This window comes from Dioscorea cayenensis, chromosome 16, assembly GCF_009730915.1.
Source record: "Dioscorea cayenensis subsp. rotundata cultivar TDr96_F1 chromosome 16, TDr96_F1_v2_PseudoChromosome.rev07_lg8_w22 25.fasta, whole genome shotgun sequence".
Classification (NCBI taxonomy): domain Eukaryota; kingdom Viridiplantae; phylum Streptophyta; class Magnoliopsida; order Dioscoreales; family Dioscoreaceae; genus Dioscorea; species Dioscorea cayenensis.
Window position 1 is genome coordinate 23,157,450 of NC_052486.1, and position 22,620 is coordinate 23,180,069.

General features: G+C 33.1%; 2 long non-coding RNA genes across 4 annotated transcripts; one reads left to right on the forward strand and one right to left on the reverse strand.

The window, feature by feature from the left end:
• Positions 1-374: 374 nt before the first annotated feature.
• On the forward strand, positions 375-11,939 carry LOC120278709. The gene is made up of 4 exons (XR_005541750.1): positions 375-511; positions 636-870; positions 2,090-2,221; positions 11,780-11,939. It is a non-coding gene; the product is annotated as an uncharacterized LOC120278709 (long non-coding RNA).
• Positions 11,025-18,363, reverse strand: LOC120278708. 3 transcript variants are annotated; one of them, XR_005541748.1, is made up of 9 exons: positions 18,272-18,363; positions 17,903-18,187; positions 17,555-17,746; positions 16,633-16,719; positions 16,139-16,184; positions 14,645-14,718; positions 13,673-13,766; positions 11,894-11,943; positions 11,025-11,591 (listed from the first exon to the last, which is right to left on the reverse strand). It is a non-coding gene; the product is annotated as an uncharacterized LOC120278708 (long non-coding RNA). The 3 variants fall into 3 exon arrangements; XR_005541749.1 differs by lacking the exon at positions 16,139-16,184; XR_005541747.1 differs by having other exon boundaries at positions 16,139-16,719.
• Positions 18,364-22,620: the final 4,257 nt, after the last annotated feature.

The window sequence follows — 22,620 nt, forward strand, 5'->3', positions numbered from 1 at the left end:
AAAATCAGCCACGGTACGTAAATTCCATGCACCAGATTGGAAAATTGTCTGATTGTTTAACTTAAAGTAACACGAGTATGTCACATTTTTTTAAAAAAACCCTCGAAAACATAGAAGTGCTTTAAAACGGCTTTTGGGCCCTTTGTATAAAAACAACTTACACTACAGTCATTTTACCGAAAACCCCCTGATATTAATATTTTGATCTTTGGGTTTTTCCGGCAAAAGTGTCATTGATGTGTCAAATTTTACCAAAAAACCCTCATCAACAAACATTATTTTTGAAATGTTTTGGGTGTTTTTGCAAAAATGACACAGAACAACCCTTATATAAATTAACTTGGGGAGAATGTGCGCTCGCGGTTGCAGGGGTTCGAGAAGCACGAAGGCCATGGATACCCCGGAGAAGCTTGTGAGCTTCGAAACTCTCATCACCGACCTAGAGATCTCCCTCCAAGGTCAGCATATCTCCTCCCTCAACCTTTCTCCGATGACCCCGCCGCCCCCGCCGGTGAGACTGACGGAGCAAACCCATCAAGAATTAGGGTTTTCTTTGAATGATTTTCCATTAATCTCTTGTTTTATACGAGAATTTTTTTTTTATTTGAACCTTTGTTGTTGTTTTTTTCTTTTAGAGGTGTTATGGATTCTTTTGATTTTGATTTCAAATGGTGTTGATCGCGGTGATGATCGCTGGTCACCTCGTCTCATTTGGGAAATGAGGTATTTCCTTCAAAACCATCAAGGATTTGGTATTATTTTAGCGTTCTTGGAGACCTAGACGCAGAGATCTCGCCGGAGAATGAGGCATCTCCGATCACGGATCTGGCCTCATTTCGGGCCGTCGGAGAGAGCATCTGGAACCTCACTGTGAGCTTCTTTTTCTAGGGTTTCTTTCTTTCTTTCTTTTTAAATAATCTCGGGGGTCCTTTATATTCAATCTCTTCTTGGTGCATGAATGATTTGAAAGATTGATTTTAATTTCTTGTACAGAATGCTATCTATCCGATTCTGTTTCTTGGGTTTTTTAACAAGATAGTTTTTGATTTTTCATGGTTTAGGGGTTTTCTCTTTAATTATTAGACTTTGGATTTGTACCAAAATAAACCTAAAGAGAAATTTTAATGACAATTTCTTAAGCTGCTCAAGTGCCTTTTATGAGCATGATAAGTTTGTCAGGAAGCATTTGGAGGGGTGGGATCCTCAATATCTCACTCCGAATACTAACATTAATCTCAATTGCTTTGATTGAAAAAAAGAAAAAAGGTTTGGTCCTATCTTATTTAATGAATGGTGACACAAACATTAGTCTTGGTTGCAGTTTATAAAGGTATTAGGTTTGGTGATATCTCATTTAGTTTATGGTGGCACAGGAATCAATATGAGTTGTGACTCAAATTTGTCAAAAAATACTAGGTTTGGTTATAACTTATTCAAACAATGGAGATTTCTGAGTCCTTTTGAAAAAAATAGGTTCTTTAATTTTTATTTCATTGAGGAAAGTAGTAATTGGTAAGCAATGATGAAAGGTAAACCCCTTTCAAATTTATTGAATTGTGTCATAAAACAATATGCTCAATGCTGGCATGTTGTTGAAATTTTCATGTATCTACATGTGTAAGACTTTCTTTGTTTTGGTGAGTTATTAATAATGTATGAATGATGGATGCTTATGCACAGAGTTAATTTTCTGAGTGCAGAAAATTTTATTGATCTATTTGCATTTAGAATTTGGTTACATTGTGGTTTGCTATCATGAAATTAATCAAATGCTAGGCTTTTATTCACTAATTCTAAAAAAGATTTTGAGCAGACCCTTATATTCTTATACACCTATAGTAAGGGACCTACAGAAGCAGTGCACTGTTCTTATTGACTTGGGGAAATTTTATGTTATGATTTGAGTTATATGTCCTGTTCATTATCTGTGTTAATCTTTCCCTGAATATACTGAAGATTGGATGTTTGCGAGTTCTTCAGCCCCTCTAGATTATATCATAATTCATTTTCTATATAATAATCTGTGAAAGCAATTTTTCATTCAAACTACTTTTTTTATCACATTAAGGACTATTTTATGCAACTGCAGATAAAATGGGTTCATATAGATACTGGGTGGGCATGTAAAAGATTTTCCGTGAAGAGGACAGTGCACACAATTGATGGGCATCTGCGGAAGTTTTGCATCCATCACAATGCTCTGCCTCCTGATGAAAGGACTGTAAGTTTGGTTTTTCTTTTCTGAGCGTAATTTGATTTTCATTATTAATCTTGTGATGTGTTCTTGTCCTCTTAAATACTTAGGTGTGTTTAGTTCTCCATATATTTGATTCTTAATCTAGGTGTAAGATGTTTATTCCTCCATATATTTGATGCTTAATCTAGATGTAAGGTATTAAGTCCGTATTTGTTGCGTAATTTAGGTGTAAGACACTCAGGCCATATATTTGATGCTTTGTCTAAGTATAAGATATTTAGACCATATATTTGATGCTTAATCTAGGTGTAAGACATTTAAACCGAATATTCGATGCTTAATCTAGGTGTAAGACATTTAAGCCATATATTTTATGCTTAATCTAGGTGTAAGACTTAGGCTGTATATCGGATGCTTAATCTAGATGTAATATGTTTAGACAAGGTCCAATAGACCAATCCTATTAATTAGCCCCATGTGGCAATAAGGTCTAAGATCAATGGTTCAGATGTAGATACTAGATAACCACACATACCTTTGTATTTGATTTAGAGAATTATGTGATTATGGCTACTCACATACTACATATACATGGATACACACATATCTGACCACAAAGCATTTCTTTTTCATATTTATATATAACGCCTTGTATTCCAACACAACAACACTCTCACACAGAGATGCATACATCTTATGCATACATCACTGCCTTGTCTTGATCTCTCCAACTACTGTACACACATACGGCATAAGTATCGTGATCTTTTATCTAATTTGACAGACAGACCCACGTTCATGTGTCATTGTCGGCTGTGTTACACGTGTGGAGTACAAATTATGAACTTGCATAGGTACTCTGCATGTTATGTCTGGAAATGATAGTTAGAATAGATTTCCAAGGCAGGATAAGAGGTAAGAATTGATTACTAAGATAAGGTGGTGTAGAATAGAATGTGATAGCATAGTCTTGAGGTTCAGATGAAGGTGAAAGTAAGGTGCTTGAACCTGAGAGTGTATAAATAGTTTCTATGCTAGGAAAAGAGTGATTAGTTTTGGTTTCTGATATATATATATATATATATTGATTGTTGAATCAGAACCATTTATTGTTTTTTTGGACCAAAATGAATCAAGGAGCAACAGTGGCATGTACACAGAATAGGTGTTGAGTAATGACAAATGATGGAGAGCAAAGTAGAAATTAGGCAAGAATGAATGTAAGGGCCAATTTTGGATGAGTCATTCTCTTTCTATTGGATCACTCCTTATTTTACAACTCATTAGCCCCACAAAACGGAAATGGGAATGGATACGGTACGGGAATAAAAAATAAAAAAGAGTGTGATTGGAAGGATACATAGCTGGGAATGAAAATGCCCGAGAAAATAGAGTAAAATTTTTTTATACTGTTTGTACAAATAATTGGTAATCAAGTATAATGATTCAAAAGTTGAGGGGGTTAATTGTGTTGGGTTTTTCACATTTATTGAAAATAAATTATATATAATGATAAATAATTTTTTATTTAAAAATATTTTGAATATTATTATTTATTTTAATTATTATAATTGATTATTTTGAATTAAATAATTTGCACATTGGTGAGTCCTATATTTATAAAATATTTTTAATATCATTATTCACTTTAATTATTATAATTTTTATTTATTAAATAATTTTGAGGGGTTAAAATAGTTTTTTTAAACGGGAAGGATTAGGTATTTTCCCCAATAACGGGAGGAATGGGATTCTTTGGTTAGGGGAATGGGATTGTTCTTTTTCGGATGGGTACTCTTTCCTTTGACGTATACCCACGTTTGGGTATAATATTTGGGAATCACCCGGTTCTCTTGAATGGGCTCTTAATATATATATATATATATATATATATATATATATATATATATTCGAGCTTGGGTATACATCAAAGCAATGGTGGCACCAAAGAGGAGGGGAAATGTGTATTCGAGCATGCACTTCCTTGACTGTTAAAATATCATTTTGTCCTCTAAAAAATTATTTAATAATAAATAAATTTTATAATAATTTTACTAATTATAATAATTAAAGTGAATAATGATTTTCAGAATATTTTATACATGAAAAAATTATTTATCATTAACGGAGCTTACTGTTTTATACATGATTTTAAGGGAATAAAAGAAAATTTTACCGTATTTTTTCTATTTTTTTTATTCCCAGTTTTGTGTCCTTAATATCAATTTTTAATTCTCAATTCTGTATCCTTTCAACTCAGCATTTTTCATTTCCTTTCTTACCCTTCATTCCCATCCTCATTCCGCAAATTAAATGGGCTGTAAGATTGATAGAATGGGGTATATGGTGATTTGCAGAGTATGATATACAACATAGTACTGGTATGAATCTAGTTATGGTGACGTAGATGTGTACATGAATATGCTGCCTTGGTTGGGACAGTAATACAAGAAGGTTTTATTAATCTCTTGGCATTTAAAATTTTAATGCAGGGTATTCTGAAAATATTAATTGTACTTTTGAATGGACTTGATTTTTATTAAGAAAAATTAGACATACTTACCATTAACGTCTAACTAATAGAAGAACCAACTTGAATTGGGAATACTTTTGGAAATTTACATACATTATATTTTAAGAATGATATTTTGCATGTGACTGTGAGACTGGCTTTTTAATTGTTAAATTTAGGGCCTTACTTTTATTGTTGCTTCTTGTTCCTCTTTGGGGAAAAATAAAAAAGCCATGCTTTTTGCTCCCACCGCAAGATTTTGTTTGTTTTTATTTTTTTTTAAATGTTTGAGTTTTGCACATACAAGTTTTGTTCTATCACCATTAGGGTTGTAAACGAGCCGAGCCGAGCCGAGCTTTGCTCTTGTTCAAGCTTGACTCGTTACTATTTAATCGAGTTTGAACTCGAGCCGAGCCTTCTTCGAGCTTCATTTTTTATGTTCAAACTTGGCTTGTTACTATTTTAACCGAGCTCGAGCTCTAATCGAGCTTCATGCTCGAGCTCAACTTGTTAAGAAAATTTGAAGCTTAGACTTAGCTAGCTAACTTGATTAAGGCTTGACTATTTTTTTATATTTTTTTTTTTATTTAGTAAACTTATTTAATGAATCATTATCAAGTGTGACTCAACTCGATTTGAGTTTGATTATATTAATGATTGTTACAAATAAAATTGTAAATGATACTATAAACGAGCTTTTAATTATATAATAAACGAGTTCTTCACAAGATTTAATGAGCCGAGTTTGGTGGTGTTCAAGCTTGCTCAGTTTATCTTATGAGCTCATTTAATTTAATGAACTAGTTGACTCGAGCTTTTTAAATGAACTTAGCCTTCGAATAGTAATTTATAACCCTATATGTGTAACTCAAATTGACAATAATGACATAGTCACATATACACCTTAATATACATATACATATACATATATATATATATATATATATATATATATATATATATATATATATATATATATATATATATATATATATATATATCATATATATATATACTATATAGCTATATATATATATATATATATTTAAAACGAGCTCACAATCGAGCTTATGAAACGAGCTTGTTCATCGAGCTCGGGTCACGAGTCTGTGTCTCAGTGAGCCAAAAACGCAGCCGAGCTTTTGGTCGCTCAAGCTTTGGCTTGTTTATTAATCGAGCTTGAAAATGATGTTCAAGCTCGACTGCTTACAGATATGAGCTAAACACGAACGAGTCTTTATCGAGCCGAACACCAAGCTACTCACGAACGGCTCGACTCAAATACACCCCTAATCACCATCTTTCATAACTCAATACACGGTCTATCCTAGGCGTTATCCCCAAAATCCTCAACACCCCCAGAAAATCCTCAATCACGGGAGAAATTTTTTTCAAAATTTAAATTCAAAAATTTTCAATTCTTATCCCTTCTTTTTTTTTTTGAATTAATTTTTTTAAAAAAAAAACTTCAAACCCCCTTTTTTTCCCTCTCTTTTATTCATTTTTTTTTAATATCTTATTATTTTTTTATTTTAATAATAAATTCCTAATAGAATTAGGAATTAAAAGAAAATCATATAAACAAATATATAATGAATATATTATATTATATTGATTGTTTTAATAAATAATTAATATATTATATTTTATTATAATAAATTAAGTATATAATAATTATATTAATTACTCATAATATTAATGATACCATAATTATATTTTATAAAATATTAAATAAAATATCAACTTTTTGAATGCTTCCTTTTGTAATCCACTCCATTACATATATTTTTAAATTTAATGTTTTAATTTTTGATTTTAGTATCATAAATGAATTATTTTTTAAAGGTATATGAAATGACTTTTACCTTGGGATTAATGCATCTTCATCATTTTCAAGATTAGTTTTTTTTTTAATGTTTCATTTTGTAAAATTTTATATATTATATTATATTGATTGTTTTAATATATAATTAATATATTATATTTTTTATTATAATAAATTAAGTATATATTAATTATATTAATTACTTATAATATTAATGATACCATAATTATATTTTATAAAATATTAAATAAAATATCAACTCTTTGAATGCTTCCTTTTGTAATATACTCCATTACATATATTTTTAAATTTAATGTTTTAATTTTTTATTTTAGTATCACAAATGAATTATTTTTTAAAGGTATATGAAATGACTTTTACCTTGGGATTAATGCATCTTCATCATTTCCAAGATTAGCTTTTGTGAATGCTTCATTTTGTAAAATTTTAACAAATTAAGTATATATTATTTATATTATTTATATTAATTACACTATAATTGTATTTTATAAAATATTAAATAAAATGCAATTATAGTGTAATTAATATTAGTAATATAATATATAATTAATATATTATATTATATTGATTGTATATGTAATTTACCAAATTTACGGTATTTGGAGAATTTCTTTTTGAAAAAAAAATCATTTGATAAATATTTCTAATGGATAGTGTTACTTTTGTAATTACAATAAAAGAGCCCCTGTAGCATATTTGTTATTTTCAAGAAGTGGAGGCGCAGACGTATCTTTTGCTCCCCAAGCTTTATAGGGCAACTTTAATGGGGGGCTTCATGAGCTCATTGAGCGCTCAATCATGGAAGCCCCCAATTAGGAGAGCTCAGTGGCTGCTGAGCTCAGCAGCTGCTGAGCTCAGTGGCTGCTGAGCGTTTAATGGTGGGACCCTTGTTTTTTTTTCAAACAAAATATATTTTAATCAATCAAACCGTTGTTTCATCCTATCTTTTAATATTTTTTTATTAACTTTAAAATGCAACTGGCTCTTTTTTTAATTTTTTTAGTATTTTTTAATTTAAATAAGTTGTTTTTTGTTTCTTGATGATCTTGATAAATTATTTTTTATTTATTCACTTCATAAATTAATTGTTTTTTCTCAAAATAATATAGAATATTTTAAATATAATTTTATAATATTTTAAATATTTATTTTTGCTTTTTCGGTGCTCTTAGCTCCTTCACTAAAAGTATGTCGGACGATCCTTTTAGCTTTGTGGATGTGGCCCTCCTCGATCTCTTTTTCCTTTATGTGGGTCTGTGCCTCGACACATCGCTAGTCAGTCTCGCAGCCTACTCTACATTTCACGAGTTGCCTCACTTTACCTTTTGCTTCGCTTTATCGTTAAAAGGCTTTGGCTCTTTATGCTTGTAAAATCTCCAGCTTTTTGACTTATAAAACTCATCAAGTCTTCGACTTCTTAGTGTCTTGAAACTCGCAGCTTTCATTTGTCGCTTACATGAGACATTTAGGTCTTGACTCTTCAATACTTTTGAGCCTTGACCATTGGATTCTTTAAGTTATGACCCTCAACATGGTTAGGTCATTAACTTGATAATTTTGATTTGTTTTTAAAATGAATCTCAAACTTTTTTTTTGAAAGAGACCTCATAATGGGTTTCAAGAAAATTTTTGCTAACTTAACTTTTTCAATGAATGTTGACGAGAGATATTTTTCTTCTTTTTTTTTGAAAATTTTCATTCATTCATTTTTTTCATTCATCATCAATGTGAAACTTTAATTTTTACTCTTCCTTTCATTTCAAAAAGATACCCTCTCTCTTCACTCCAACGAGAGTCAACTCTTCTCTAACGAGTGTTGACAAGAGATATTTTTTTGTGAACTCTTCATTTCTTCTTTCTACTTTTTCCTTCCACTTCAAGAAATTTTTTTACTCTTCTTTTTCATTTCACATTTTCCATTTACTCTAATGAGTGTCAAAAAGACCTCAAAGTGAGCTTGAAGAGAGGATTTGATAATGGAAAAATTTCTCTTTACCGCAAGAATGTTAAAACTTCAAAGTGGAATGAGAGAAATTCATAAAAATTTCTCGTTACCCCAAGAAAGTCAAGACTTCAATGCGGAATGAGAGAAATTTCTAGAAAATTTCAGCTACCCCCAAGAAAGTCAAGACTTCAGGCGGAACGAGAGAAATTTCATAGAAATTTCGTTACTCCCAAAAAGTCAAGACTTCATGAAACGAGAGAAATTTCATAGAAATTCTCGTTACCCCAAAAAAGTCAAAACTTCATGGTGGAATGAGAGAAATTTCATTAGCGATGGCAACGGGTAGGGTATGGGTAGGGTATGCCAAAAACCCTCACCCTGCACCAGTAACCCCCTACCCCATACCCAGTACTCTTACCCGTAGCCTTTTCGGGGTAAAAAATCATACCCTCATTCTCCTTACTGCAGGTACGGGTATACCCAGCAGTACCAGCTACCCGTTGTTCAAATTATCGAATTAAATTTAAATAATAATAAAAAAATAAATTAATTATACATTATATTACAATCTTTAAACACATCCATAAATTCAAAATTACAAAGTTGATATATATTTCGCTTATCTTAAATTATATAATCACATAAAAATGACGCTCTATTTAGTGACTCAATGGTAACTCTACCTTTTTGTTTTTGTTCATGTTTAACCATCTTGGTTTTTTTGTTTAAAAATTTTTTCATATATCTACTATTTATATTTTTATATAGCTTCAAATTTTTATAAATATCTAGTAATAATATCTAGTAATATTTTTGTTCTCATAGGTTATATCCAATTGATTTTTTATTAGTATCTTATTTTTTTCATGATGTTCTTATAATTTTTTTATATTTGTTTATTTTTAATTTAATTATGATTCTTAATATATATCTAAAAATTCAATTTTTGATAATATTATCAAATATAAATATAGAAATTAAATAAAAATTTAAAAATAATATATTAAGAGAAAATTTGAAGTATTATTTTCAAATTAATCACTATGAAAAATAGATATTGAGTAAATTGTGAGTAAATGTTTAGTTTTTATAAAAAAATTATATATATATATATATATATATATATATATATATATATATATATATATATGAGAGGGTAAGGGTACGGGTACGGGTTTTACCCAAACCCTCTTCAACGGGTAAGGGTAAGGGTAAGGGCATGCGGGTAGGGTGAGGGCATACCTTTACCTCGACCCGCACTCAGCTTAAAAACTATCTCAGACATTGCAGACCGGCCAAAGAGGGTAATACCCTCTTTGACCCGCACGGTACTGTGCATATACCTGTCGAGAAAGTACAAATTGCCATCTCTAAATTTCATAAGATTTTTCTAGAGGAGGCCCTGCAAAGAAAATTACCAAAGTACCCCCACTCAAATTCATCCTTCATTCATTCATTTTTTTTCCCTTAATTTTTCCTTCTCTTTTTTCTTCTCATTTTTTTATCTCTTCTCTTTTTACTCCTCCTTTCTCCATTCATTTTTTTTATTTTCCCTCTTCTCTCTTTTTTTCTCATCCTTCATTTTACCCTTCATTTTTTTTTTTTCACTCATTCTTCATTTTTTTCATTTTTTTCATTCACCCTACACATTAGGGTTTAGGGTTTCAGGTTTAGGGTTTAGTGTTAAGTGTTAAGTGTTTAGGGTTTATGGTTTAGAGTTTGGGGTTTGGGGTTTAGTGTTTAGGGTTTTGGGTTTTGGGTCTAGGGTATATTAATAATAATTAAAAGCCAGAGCTTTTATAACACGACCCAAATAAGCCTCACTCACAGGTATCTGGGGCCCATTAAAATTAACATATCAACCCAATAGGAGAGATTCCACGCAAACCCAATTAGACAGCTCGATGGAAGCTAAATAAGAGCTCTTGGGCCTGCTAAAGCAGTGCATAGGAACGATAGCGGCTTAATAACCCACAAGCGACAGCCAAACAATGGACCAATAAAATCTTAAAACAGGCAAACAGTAGCCCACTCAACGATTCACCTCCCAAGAAGAGTTCAGTAATGGTTCAAGTTAACACCAACCAAAAGCCGAACGATACCCACTGCACGCCCTAATGTCCTGGCGGCCCATTTTAAAAAGCCCAATACCGGCCTAATAAATAGCCCGATAAAGACCCAATCAAACGTCCAACATCGGCCAAATACCAGCCCAATTACATGGCCAAGCCCAATAATTGAGCAACACTGGCCCAAATGGAAGCCCAACAACCACCCAAATGAAAACAAAATACCGCCCACATAAAAGGCCCAACAAAGGCCAATTGAAAGGCCGGCCAACATGGCCCACAAAATGCCCATCAACGGCCCAAAAAAGCCAGTAAAATAGCCCAACCTTACTCATACAGCCCAAATTGGGTCCAACAACGGCCCAATACAAAAAAGGCCCAACTGAGGCCCAATTGGCAAACTATTACGGCCCAATAAAAGCCCAGTTGATAAACACTATTGTTTTATTACGGTCCAGTTAAGGCTCAATTGACAAGCTATGACAGCCCATTGCGGCCCAATAGAGGCCCAAAAACAGCCCAATTGGAAAAATATCGCATCATTATGGCCAAATTAATAGTGTAGTGAGACCCGTTGAAGGCCCAATCTAGGCCCAGCACCGGCCCAATGACGTCCACTAACTGCATTAGAATAATAATGATGGCGAACTATCAGCCAAATGACAAGCCAACAATGGCACTAATATTTTAAATTAGGGTCAATTGAGGTTCCATTTTAACAAATAAGGCAAGGCCTCTTACGTGTGTACAATTTTTTTTGTTCTTAACAAGAGTGTGCGGAGTGCGGATGCGCTCACCTTAGGAGTTAGACAAGGCCTTTTGTTTATATTTATGCCCTTTTACAATATTACAATATTTACAAATAACAGTTGAGATGTTTTTTTGAGATGTTTTTTTTAGTGGACAGCAGCTGATGCCTTTAAAGTTTAAAGTTTGCTTCCACTGCACCACCCCGTCCGTTGGGGAGAATATGCTGCTTTAATAATAAGATCTCTTTGGGAAGACTTGCCTTAACCAAAAGCCTAGAAGAAAAACAAAGAAAAAGTAATTTCTTGATAGAGAACCATGTTTAAGAGGAGAGTGTTAATATTATTCATACTTTCTCCTCTCTACAACATGCACATGCAGTTAATTACTTTTTACCATGCATGGATAATCAATTGTCATCCGTTGTCATCTTTGTTCACAAAGATTTGTATTGTTCTCTCAGGCTTGATGCATGAAGATGGGAGAAGTTGCAATAGTGCAACACGCCATGTGAAGATACGCAAATGAAGAACAATGAATCACTCATATTGAGTCAAATAATTCTTAAAATGCAAACCTGCTTCGGAGAAGCTTCCTTTATCCCATTTAGATTTCAGTTTGTTGTTTCTGAAAATGACAATTTAAACAGAAGAATGCATACATTATTAATTATCAATTTCCATCTGCATCATATTGTCAAGCAATAAACAAAAGAGTGCACTACACTTTATATATATATATATATATATATATATATATAAGCAAAATCATCAATACGAACTGATTTGCATATTAGGCATGTCGGAAAGCTTCATAATCACTCAAAAAACACGATTTGTGAAAGCATGCAAAGAGTATTGTAAAATCAGTCAAAGAACTATGGTAACTTCCTTTTCCCCGATACAAAACAAAAGTGCCTGATCATAACTATGGTTCCCATGACTGATTCCTCTTGGTCTAGTTTATTTTAATAAAGATTTATTGTCGTACAAACATCAACAATTTATTCTTAAAAGTTAAAAGCATGACCGTGTTATTATAGGTTGAGAAAGTGTAAGGTATCACAAACGCAAAACAAAGAAAAAAGACGGATTGTAGGCAAGGTTTACAAAGGCGAAAGGCGTATTTGAGGCGTTTTGCTCTTATGAGGCGAGGCGTAAGCCTCGAGGCGATCCGAGGCGTAAGCCTCAACAAAAAATTTTATATATATTTTTATTTTATACAATTATTTAAAAATTTTAAACAAATAATTTTGTTGGCTACTAGAACTAGAAGTTCTATAATTTTTTATTAGTGATTGATGATCATCTTTTATTAATTTTAAAAATATTAAAAAAATTATTTTATTTATGTGCAAGAGAGTTTGTTTTGATTTCCTATCTTTGATTTTACTTTTAAATAACTTGTAGATAATGAATAAAGAATAATGGTTAATGTATATTAATTATTAGTGTTAAATTAATATTTAAATTATAAACATATTAAATATTTTTATAATTTTTATTATCATCTTTGATATATTATTAATATGTATTATATAATTAATTTTTTTAGAATAATCTAATTAATGGATAATGATTTGATGATTATAATTTATAAGTTTGTAAAAACCCTAGCCTCCATCGTCCATTGATAGTGATAATGATTGATATTATTTAAATTATAAATATTTTTTAATAATTTTTTTATTAACATTTTGATATATTATTATATAATTAATTTTTTTATTTTTCAAATAATCTCAACCGTTGAATCGTTGATAATGGTTTGATTTGTAAACCCTAGCCCACGTCGCCACCATCATCATCCTCTCAAAGACGTGCCCGCTCAAAGACGCCCCGGTCGCCACCATCATCACCCAAACCGACACCCGCTCAAAGACGCGCCCACTCAAAGACGCCCCCGTCGCCACCATCATCACCCGCTCAAAGACGCCCCCGTCGCCACCATCATCACCCGCTCAAAGACGCGCCCGCTCAAAGACGCCAGGCTCGCAACCTCAGTGCCCACATCCTCTCCGACCTCCGCAACAACCGTCCCCTTCGGCCCTTAGTTCTTAGCCATTTTTTTGTTGCTTCTTGAGGGGCATATGCCTCTTGAGCCTCGAGGCGACGAGCCTCGAGGCGGAGCGCCTCACCCGGTTGAAGCGCAAGCTTCGCCACCGGCCATGGAGGTGTATGCCTCGAGGCAGGCCGTCACCGCCTCGCCTTGAGGCGCGCCTCGAGGCGTACGCCTCAATCGCCTTTTTAAACCATGATTGTAGGTTGAATTGAAAACTCAGACGTGGTAAATATAATTTGTCCGGTAAATCTATGTGCATGCTTTGCATTTTATGTACATCAACCTAGGATAATACCTTATCAAGCAGCGTTTCTGATGTTGAACTGCTTATTCTTTTTGCCATGTGAAGAAACAAATGAGTTACAACAGTTTGCTCCTCCAATTTGAACCTATCAAATCAACAAAAGCAAACATGTCAAAAGTAGCAATAAAAACCCTCTCGAAGCTACAGAGAAGCCCAAGCAGTACACAAGATGCTGTTCAAATCAACAAAAGTAGCTTTTCAAGAAATTGTTCCCATGGTATATCCCAGCCCGTTCATCCAAATAAGATAAAATGCTTTTGACTTCTCTAATATTTAGGATTTTCTCTTGACCAACTTCAAGGGGTAATTCACATTGCTGTGAACAACAATTAGCTACAGCTAGAGATTTTCCCATTTCTTCTACACCGTCCTTGACCTAGACACATACAGCTCAACGAAAGATAGCAAATTCAGCATGGAGATGCAATAATAATAATAATAATAATAATAATAATAATAATAATAATAATAATAATAATAATAATAATAATGTGGTTAAACAAGAACTCCTAAAGGCAATGGTTTTGCAATGGTAAAGACAATCAAGAACATGGCATTTTGAAGTTCCAATTCATAAATGTTATGTTATGATATCTTTGGTGTAATCATATTATTTCTCAAAAAATTGTAGCTAATACTAAATACTTAAATCTCTAGGAGTTATTCAGGACTTCCATTCAGAAAACAAGAAGGCTGTAACAACTTAAGAATGTCACTTAAGAATCTTAGATTACCCCAATATATCTCATCTATGGGCCAAGTTACACCATGGAAATGTCAAATATGTGAATCTTTCCCTGCCAAACCATGATAATTTATAAGACGTATAAATTCTTACAAGCTCGTGTCATTGCAACATAAAACAGCCTACTCTCTTCTATATAATTGAATTATGCATACATTAGAGCCACTTCGAACTACAAATTAAACATCACTATAAAAAGAACAAAATAGCAAGTTTACCTTCAGAGTTAAGCGTTAACCCACCTTCCATCCCGTTTACCTCATGCAATAAAGGAATGTCAAAAACAATTTACCTGCAAGTAGTGGTATTAATATAAAAAGTTTATGAAAACTAATACAGACATCATGAATAAAAAATTTGATAAGGACCAAGGAACCCAAATGTTATAAATAAATCAAATATTTAATTTGCTTAGTTGTATAGGATAGAAGCCAGGTTATTTTTTAAATTTTTATTTTCTTAATCATTTATCTTTTAAACTTTTCAATATCTTTCAAGGCATAAATCATCTTGTATTAGTTAAATTCCACTCTGTAATTTTGCACAACCACATCTCAATTCTCAAACACATATGGACAACAGATACAAGCACGGCATCATTCAAAGGCCTCTAATCAGGAGTAAATGCAGGAGTGACCAAAAGGCCTATATACTCCTTACACGTAGTTCTTGTTGTGTACAAACAATTGTGGTGCACATTGTGTTGACAACAAACATGCATCGCCTCAGATTAAGCAACAGTATGAGCATGCTAATAGAGCAAAACTGAGAAGGTCAAAACACATGATGAAGAAATTTTTACTAAATAATCTAGCGCAGATGAGACTAATCAGGGCAAGAACAAAGTTTCACAATAAATACTTGTTCCATTCTTAGCTTTTTAACTGCAAAAACATATTCAGTCAATGCAACAGGAATCCTTGAGTAATCATTTAAATGAAATTCTAGTAAGCCCGATTCTTAATAAGTAACCTGGTGAATCGTAGTCAACGTAACAGAATTTTTTATTTTCTCATCATCAAGAGCGAAAATTTTCAGTTTTTCTATCATATATGTAGTCTACGAATGCCTTAAGAATATTAAGGCAGCCTTTTTCTTCTACTTTAGCGTCCATCTACCTCTGTAAACTGTGCAGATAAGAAATCAGAAACATCATCTGATCATCCAGCGGAAATTGAAGAGCATCAAACCATTTATTTGGCTAGTCTTGAGACCTTATCAGTGATTAGATAGTTAAATGGCAAAATACAAAAAGAAAAGATTCCAATAACACAAAACCTTATGCTTAGTAAGAAATACAAATGGTTGAAGAATTTCATAATGAGACCGCAAATAGCATAAATATATAACTAGGAGGGAGAATAAAAGAGTATGAATAAATAAAGGCTTGGCATATTGAATCGCTAAAAGTTATGGTATGGATTACTAACAACACCAGAGACTAACTGGACTTGCTCATTCATAAAGGAAAAATACTCTCCAAAATAATTGCAGAATAGTAGAATATCCACAAAAAACAAGTGCAAAACAAAATGTGGAGTTCTCAATTATATAAAATAAATAGAGAACTGAAGTATAAAAATTGATTTATGGATGAATATTTTCCAATGAGTTTAAAAAATAAATATAACCTTACAAGGAAAGATAGAAAATATGATTATTAAACGTTTTGAAGTGATAATAACACTAGAAGGTAGCAATAAGTTACAGACCTTAGATCATTGTCTTTATTTAGTAGCTTCTCCGCTTCCACATCAACTACAACATGTTGTTCAAGAAGATATTTATGCAAATGATAAGCAGCTCTTCTATCAGACACAAGAAAAGAAAATGAATGGATGTCATTTCTAAAAACACTAATATGGGCAGATTCACCATTCATAAGCATCACCATTTGATTAGAGTAGTAAGTCACCATTATCCTTGTAGGGAAAAAATGGCAAACATGAAAGGATACTTAAACTACCATGCTTAGGATGCAGGTATAAGCACATCGGGGTTCACTTAAAGCATATGTGCGTTTAAGGTTAAAAATGCTGAATGCAAACAATTTGAGCAAAGCTGGGGACCTCTCCACCTCTATAATAATGCCACAATACTGAGAATTATTGCTGAATAGCCATTTCACAAGGCTGGAACTCTGTCCATTTCAGATACAAGTATTTAAACTATTGAAATATTTAAGTAGCAAATAACAAATAAATACCTTTATTCATACAATATAGATTGATTGCATATGTGATATGAGCAACATATTTGCTGTAGAAGAGAAGACCACTGAGCTAGACCTTTCCTGTTAACACCAACACATGATCAGTATCCAAAATATAAAATGAATTTCATTTAAGAAAGAACTATGCATCAAAAATAATACATGAATCTTATATCTGATTAATTGTTCATAATATGTCACAACTAAAGTTAGGAACAAGCATTTTCCAATATCATTGGGAAAAAATGTGCTTTAGCTGTTTTGATACGTTTCTTAATAAAGGAAGTCTTTTCATAGAGTGATTTTATTAAATAAGTTGTTCAGATCCTAGCACTTACAAAACTCTACTATTTACAACATCGACTTACATGCACTAAATTCAAAATGGCTTCCCACTAGCTAAAATAGAGATACCATCTGAGTTGATCCTTTGTTTGCAATTCTAGTATGAAAAAAACACCTGAGTATCCCTGGTATAAGTTAATCAAGACAAAAAAAAAAGCCTCTAATAAGCTAAGGATACCAGGGCACTTACTCTTTTACAAGCTTGTAGGCATCCTTAATGTAGGCAATCCATGAGTGAGTCATGTATCAATTAAGGAGGAGAAAATAGTGTGGCATAAAATTAATCGTAAAGCATAAAGAATTAAAGAAAGTAAATGGCACATTGAAGATATTTTAAACCAAGTTGCTTGTGTCTACAGAAACTTCAGATTTATGCATGATAAGAAAATGAACAGCCTAAATATATTGCAAAACCCAAAAGCAAGTTAATCTTCAAGCATGAATACATGTCCACGAAATTTTTCAAATGAGTTTTATGTATGAATTCAAGAAGTGCGCAATATGGTCTCATATATCATGAAAGCAACCCAATCAAGAAAAAGTAAGTACTAAAACTTAAAAGATGTCATACTTTCTTGTGTGTCAACGACAAAGATGCAAACAGAACGAGTGGAAGGTGCTGATGGACAGCTTCTTTGCCATCACTTTCACTCTCACCAACCCAATCCTATCCGCTGCAGCAATTGTAAAATTCAGGGCCAGGATGTTGGCAGGGATGATACCCTAATTAAAGAAATGAGGGCTTGGACATAGCCAATGAAATCTGAAAATTAATCCAAGAATACAGTCAATATGGCGCAATAGCTCTTGAAGCAGCGTCAGAACACACCCAACAATCGTCCATGTCTATGAACAAAGAAATCACGAAAATGAGAAAACAAAACCCTAAACAATCAACGATTTCGAGAAGCGATTAAACCTTTTTAGCTTCCAGTGCCGGCCATGATCATCAGGAGAACAGAAATATCAGCGCAAGTTGCCTCCTCCCTTGGCTCATCATTCAGCTTCTGCAAGCACTCGTAGTACTTATCCACAGCGAAACCCCAAGCTTTTCTGGCCCCTTTCCTTCGCTGCGGATTTCTGCTCGCATATGGCATCGATTCCTAGAAAAGGAATCATCCAAGCTCCACATCGCTGGGAGGTCGCCGATCTATGATCGGCTCATCGGAAGTCCGAATCTCAGAGAACGTCACCGTTGCTACGTCTGAAACCAATGAGAAGAAGATCAACAAAGAGAGAAAAGGAGAAAGGGTTTGCAGAGAGGGAAGCAGAGGAGATGAGAGGAGACCTCGAGAAGGGGATCGTGCCGGCACCGGCGAGGAGGATGCTAGAGGCGATGCTTGGATTTCCGGCGATGAGGTTTTCTCCCGCCAATGATTCTAAATTCGAAATTAAAAAGACGATGACCTAAAAGGGTGGTATATATATGGGCATATGGCTAATGAGCCTGCGACACGTGGCAGGGATGATTCTAGAATGATAGTGTTTGAACATTCTATTGTTTCCAGATTTATATATAAAAAAAGAATTATTAAAAGAATCGCTGATGTAGTACTAAAACTGAGGATATTTTGACGTCATATATTTGTCACGTTTTATAAAAATAAGATTATTTTTGAAAACTTTTAAGTTTTTATTAAAAAAAATAAATTAAACTTGAGTAAACTCTGTGATATAAATTTTTTTTAATAATGATTTTTGAAAAAACATATTATGAATTTTTATTGATAATTTCTTCTAGTTTTATGGCATGAAGAAGTTTTTATAATGAAAAGATTGATAGAATATTTTTAGAGTTATAAAAAATTGTAGTGAATGGGAATGTAAAAATCTTTATAATTAGCCCACTATATTTAAATATTTAAGTGTTTCTTCCATAGTTGTGGAGGTTAATTTAAATTTTAGTTTAAACTGATTAGAGAAATGAAAGAAAAACTTATGCTAACTTCTACTGATAAGCTAAGCATTTACTAAGCATGGACGTTTGTTAGTAGTACTATATTATATATATATAGTAATATATTTACATATAGTGTATACATATACAACCACGTTCTCATAGCTACATCATCTCTTAGAATGTGGCAATAAAGATTTTTTTTAATTTATAAAACTATTACATAATTGTTATATTATATAGATATTTTGTAAACTAAATTTTAAAAACTTTTATATAATTTTAAAAACTATCATAGTATTAGCGTTGTCAACAGAGTAGTCTGTCTGTCTATAAATTAATAGACTGCATAATTCATAAGACTGTTGGAGAGAAACATCTTTCTTGAGTCAGAAATACAACAAATCGAAATTAATATATATATATATATATATATTGTCAACTTACAAGGGACTCTTCGACAGATTTAGAGTCTAAGACAGTTCTATAACGCTTTTTGACTGTATCTCTGGATGATTTTCAGTCCTCTGTTTTTTTAGTCATGCCATTGTTAAAATACTCAATAACACAAGCTGAAATGCTTGAAATGTTTATTTTGATTGAACTGAATTGTTTTCAATGATTCTTCCAAATGTAATGAAGAAAAATATAATGTCATATACCTTCAATTGAACTTGCTAAAGCTTCGATTTTATCTGCCTTTGAATTATGTAGCTCTTCACAAAACCAGTTTGAAAATATGAAAAAGCTCATGAAGACGCAAACAAATACACCCAATTCCAATGGTGCATAGCATTTCACGAGCAATCCTCAGCACATTCGGCTTTTTGAAGGCCAATACAGTGATCAAATTAAAGACAAGAATGAAGATCGTTACACCATAATCATAGTTCTTTTTAATACTTGGTATAAACCTCATATATGTTGCAGACAGAAACCTATCAAATTATAAATACGATGAAAATTTTTTTAGCATGTAAAAATAACTTAAATAAAAAGGTACACAATCCAAAAACTAAATGAATAACTATTAATTACCTATCAGAAAACCGGACCTCCTACAAATATCGCATGTGAAATAGTGCCTAATTCAGCCCCAATACAATGAAAAATGCCAATGAACTAGCAAATATAGTCCTGAGTGCTCTATTAAATTCTTTATACAATGTGGCACATAGAATTCAAATCAAACATCAAATAACCATCATAAGCACAGAAAATACCATACTGATACTATAACTAAAACAAAAGTATGCATTCTGATATTTAAACTAACTTGTGGTGAACTCAAACACAACATTAGTCATGACAGCCCATATAGCATCTTTTCCAATGCCTTGAAACAAAGGTTCTAAAAAAAACTATTAGGTCCAAAGGGGTATTAGTGTGGTAATTTTACTTTCAATCTCTCATGTAATACAATCACACACACTCAATGTAAAATCAAACATGAAGAAAAAAATGAGACACACAAATTGGTTACCTAGTTCAAAACAACTTGCCTACGTCTGGGGAGCTGAGCCTGAAGATCAACAATTCACTAAAATATGTGAAAAATAATGAGTACAACTCTCACACTCATCATTACAAAGATAAAAAATAACCCTCTTTAGATTGCCCGATACCCACTTTCACTCAACCTTACCTATGGGACTTTCTCCGGTGGCACACCATAAATCTCAAAGCATGGTATCTTATATACGCATCTCTATGTCCTCAATAGCTTCTTCTTTTAGAATCTTCGCGTCTGCCTAACTTGGACTCCTTCCAAAGTTAGAGATTACAACCGAGCTTACAACGCGGCCCACCTATTGATTCTAACTGAGTTCCAACTCCTATTGCAACATAACCTGCGATACTTCTAACCTTTATGGTTGCTCCAGTTCACATCAATGCAGTCCACTCCTCCCGAGCTCTTCCTGCCAACAACTAGTCTCCTTCCTCACGTCATATTAGCAGGTCCCTCTCCCGAGGGTCGCACCCACCAAGGCGCGAATCCGTCTCACCATGAATCCGTCTCACCAAAGATGGTCTTCAAAGATCTCCACAATCTTCTTTTCAAACTTAATCTCCATTCATCCAAGTTTGGTATTCAATATATTATTACTAAACTTGATCTCCTCTCATCCAAGATTAACTCTTCAATATCTTCCAAGCATGATCTTCATTCATCCAAACTTAGGTCATCAATCTTCTTCCAAACCCATACACATGCTAAAGATATCTTGTGCCCTTAAATAGCTTGTGTTTTCGAGTAACTCTGTCTATAATTAACTTTGAATCTTCTTCTTTAATTTTCATTTCTAATGATGATCTTGAGTATCATGTTGGCTTGTCCTTACCTATCTTAGTTTGTGCCTTCAAATAACTTCACACCAAACTAAGTTCCATACAATATTGGTTTCTAAATGAAGGTCTTCATACTTGCCAAAAATAGATTATTCCTTTCTTTAGAATATTCTCCACATGGCCTTTAAGAAATAAATCTCTAATAAGAAATAGAGTTACCAAAGATAGATTTTATCATCCTGAATCATATCAAAGATAGATTAAATCATAACTTTAGATATACTCCTCATGGCTTGCTCTTCCAGAGAGATCCTTTCACCTTGATGTTTTTGCCAAAGATAACTTTAATAGATTTTCTCCACTTAGTTTATTGAAAGAGATCTTCCAAATATAAGCTCCTACCAAAAATAACTCCATATGGTTTCGTGAGAGATTCTCCAAATATAGCACCAACCACGGTCTTCAAGTCTTCAAGCTACATCATCATCCTTTGTCAAGTCATCTTACTATGTCACTAGACTTGCCACATCCTTGTCATTGCCACATCATCTTGACTTGGTGTCAAATGATACCAACTATAGAGCCTATGTTATAACCAGGGTTTACTATAGATTGCTTTAGCACATTGCTATAGATTTTTCAGCCCATATCAGACATGCGATCGATCCCCGTAGCAAACCCGGTTCAGATGTGACTCGGGTTACAGTAGCGACTGTTCCTGTAGAAGCCTGGTATGATAACAGCCCGTTACTGTAGCAGCACGATTTTCTCTAAAACCTATCTTCTTCTTTTCTTCTCCTTCTTCTTCCCTACTTGGCGAACCCTTCCCTCTTCCTAAATTATTTTTCCGCGAGATTCTTGTCCTCTTCCTTCCTTCCTCACTCTTGAACTTGGTAAGCTTGGATTTATAGTTTCATACCGTATTTATTCTTGTATTTTTCCTTGTTTTTAGTTTTTAAAACCTAGAATTTCTCCACGGATTTGCATGTTTGTAGGCTTAAATTGAAGCTATTGATTTGTTGTTCATGTTTGAGGATGCTTGTGGTGAAATTTCTTGAATTGGTGTTGTAAATTTGGAGAAAATCTTAGTTTTAAGATCGGTTTTACTGTAGCAATTCCGAGGTTACTGTAGCACCGGCAATCTTTAGTTGTTTCTTTGATTTCTTTGGATTAGATTGAAGCTAAAACCCCTAGAAACTTTGGGAACCTTTAATCCTAGTTTTGAGCCAACCCTAGGATCGAATTAGGGTTGTTTGTTAGAAAACTTAGGGTTTTTCTTGTTTGTTTCGTTTTTGCTAATTTTTGTTGTGATTTGTCATGCTTTGGCAAGGAGAAGAAGTCTTGGATCGAGGCAAAGGCTTAGCCGAGGAGTAGCTTGCGAGAAAGACAAATTGCCTTTTCTGTGAGTGGAATTATTTAGCATAGCTTTATTAGAAGAATGCCAATAGCTA